The following is a 3,141-nucleotide window of genomic DNA, read 5'->3' as shown; positions in this document are numbered from 1 at the left end:
TAGGTGTCTGCCAGCACCTCACAGAGCTGATCAGCACATTCCTTCAACACTTTTCCGGGGATGTTGTCTGGGCCAGTTGCTTTGTGCGGATTAATCCTCCTGAAGGTACTCCTTACTTCTGCTGAGGTCACGCTGAGATGCTCTTCATCCGGTGGTGAGGTGAGTCTGGTGCTGGGTGGTCTGTTTGGGTCTTCAAAGCGTGCATAGAACTTGTTGAGGGCATCAGGCAGAGATGGGTCTTTGGGGCATTGTTATCCCATATATTATCCCATAGCGTTCAAGTTTTTTTAGTAACAAATCATGATTGACTGTGCCAAATGCCTTCTTGATGTCCAAAAACACTCCAATAGCAATTTTCTTGTCATCCTTTGCAGTAGTTATCTTCTCTACAGTTTTTTAAATTGCTTGCATTGCTGATCTTCCTGATCTGAAGCCGTACTGACTTTCACTGATTAATTTATGTTTATCTAAGAATGTTTCCAGTCTGTTATTAAATAATTTTTCTAATTTTTTTTTTTTTTTTTTTTTTTTTTAATAGGATAGAAAGAAAGAAAAGACAAAGTAAGACTCCAAAATATAAGAAATATATACAAATAGAGTATATACAAATAGAGCACACGTCAAAACACCCGGCCACTGTCTGTTCACCTGCAAAGAACATGACAAAACACAGCAACAAAATACATAAAGAACTTAAAATATTCATGGCTTTGCAGTAAGTTTCCATAAATATATATACCCATACCTACGCCTATATACATACATACATACATACATACACATGAATATACACTCACATACATATCTATATATCTACATATAAAGCCTACATAAACATCCCTGCTTCTATTTGTGTGTGGTTGTGAGCATGCATAAGTGTATAAGGCTTCTCTAATAGAACATTTATTAGTAACTGTGAAGCAGCAGAGACCCGACCCCCAAGACCAGAGGCAGACGAAAAAAGGGGGGACCAGAGCCCAAGACCCCAGGAGGGACCCCGACCGCGGAGCCCCCAGAGCCACCCACACAGGACGAACCACTCACCCACCCCCCAGAACGGACCACAGGGGAGAACCGGAAGATCCCCACCAGCAACCACATACAGTGACCCCCCGGGGCCAACAGCGACAAAATCATAGGCCTCCGTCGGCACCCGCCGCACCGATGTAGGTCCAGGTCCAGGCACCGAGGCCCGGGCACCGAGGACTCACACCACCCAGGCCAAGGCCTGACAGGGCCAGAGGACCCGAGCCCCACCAGGCAGACACCAGGCCGAGCCGACACATGCCCAAGCGCCCAGCCCCCGATACCAAGGGCCCCAAGCGCGCCGGCAGGCAAGGGCACACCCCACCAGGGGGCTGCGCGATAGGGGCGCGATACCAAGCACCCCCAGTTGTATCAAAGAGGGGGCAGTCCGAGTCTCGGCCTAACAAATACCCATTCATACACAGACACAATCACACTATCCCAACCTCAATCTCACATTCATTCACTCAAAGACATACAATAACGATACATTTCATTCTTATTCCCGATACACACTCTATACCCCCCAGGTTCAAGACATGTACCTGCCCTCTACAGGGGGCAGCCCATGCCCAAACCCAGGAGGTAAACCCATTCATTCTTGAGTGGAGAAGAGCCAATACCCCAGACCCGGCCCAGGCCATGCCCCGCCGACAGGACACCCCCCCACCATGAAGAGGACACGCCACCGACCACCCCCACACACCGCCAACAACCAAGCACGCACCCCCAGCCGACCGCCCGCCAGGCCCCGGCAGCCACCCCGGCCAGCGGGGCCAACCATGGCACCCAAGAGCCAAGCTCAGGGGGTCCAAACAACCCCAGGGAGAGCACAGCACCAGCACCGCCCATGGCAACCCCCAGACCCTGAACCCCCACATAGTCCTGGTCAACACCCGACGGCCTGCCCTTCTCCCGGACCCCACCCCCGGAATGGCAGTCAGGGAACTAGGTGGGTAGGAAGAGGAGAAAAAAAAAAAAAATAAATAAATAAATAAATAAATTAAAAAAAATAAAAATAAGACCCCGACACATACACCCCCACCCCTAGATGTGCTGTTGATGTGTGTTGTTGTATAGTGCCATTAAAAAGGAAAGAAGAAGGAGCAAAGGCTGGCATGGTGCCAGTTTCCCCTCCACCCCAACTCTATCCAAACCCTAGTGTCTAAATGCAACCGTTGTAAGTGAGCACAGGCACAGGGGGTGAGAGTAAGGTCATCCCACCACCCATAGCCATGTGCCCACCTCAAATTCCTATATATGAATGTCATGAGGATGTTATGAATGAATGTCTAAGGTGTACAATAAAATTGAGTCCAGGTGGCTATGGTCAACAAAGATGTAAAATTGTTGCAGCACACCCGAGCCCAAACAACCCTAAATGTATGGAATTTGAAATGAAGAGGGTGGAGGTGCATGGTGAGGGATGGGGAGAAATAACTGTGAGAGCAAATGCTCCCACAGGGGGTCAGCTCCCCCACTGACCCAACAGCCCCCCCCCCAGCCCCCCAAGGTCCACCCAGGGATTGAGGCCAATACACCTCTCCATCTGGACCGACTGCCAGGCCCGCTGAGCTCCAGACCAGAGAGGGACAGAGCCCCGAGGGCCGCCAGAAGCTGCACCAGCAGCCTACACACCCGAGGGCCACCAGGACCCCCACAGACCGCAGTCAGCCCGCTACCAGATGGAGCCAAACCCCACCAGGACGACCCGGCCAAGAGCGCCCGCCCAACCGCCGACAGTGCCAGGAAGCACCGGGAGCGAGCCCCCACCACAGGAAAGGGGCCAGCCAGCCGGCCATGCACAGTCCCGGGCCGCCCCCAAGGACATCCACCCCATCCCCACTCCAGAAGAAATACTACACCCACCCCTCATTCGGACATCTCTCAAAACACATAGCACACTAGACACCTAGGCTGGGTCAAACTACCCCCTCCTAGGGGCCACTGGTCACGCCCCCAAACACCCAACCCCCCAGCCCATGACCCACAACCCACCAGCAAGCCGAAGGCCCCCGCCCAGAACCGGGCACCAGAGCGCAAGCCGGCCCAGAGCCCGGTAACCCGCCCGCCAGAGCCCAAGATCCCCGAACCCCACAGGCCCAAGCCCGGGGG

General features: G+C 53.1%; 1 protein-coding gene across 1 annotated transcript in view; it reads left to right on the top strand.

Annotated features, from left to right (window-relative positions):
• The window catches only part of LOC119411752 (band 4.1-like protein 2), a 126,213-nt gene that overhangs the window by 42,109 nt on the left and 80,963 nt on the right, over positions 1 to 3,141 (top strand). The window lies entirely within an intron of this gene.

Source organism: Nematolebias whitei, chromosome 7 (assembly GCF_014905685.2).
Source record: "Nematolebias whitei isolate Nwh7 chromosome 7, NemWhi1, whole genome shotgun sequence".
Taxonomy (NCBI): domain Eukaryota; kingdom Metazoa; phylum Chordata; class Actinopteri; order Cyprinodontiformes; family Rivulidae; genus Nematolebias; species Nematolebias whitei.
This window is presented reverse-complemented; position numbering and strand designations above follow the sequence as displayed.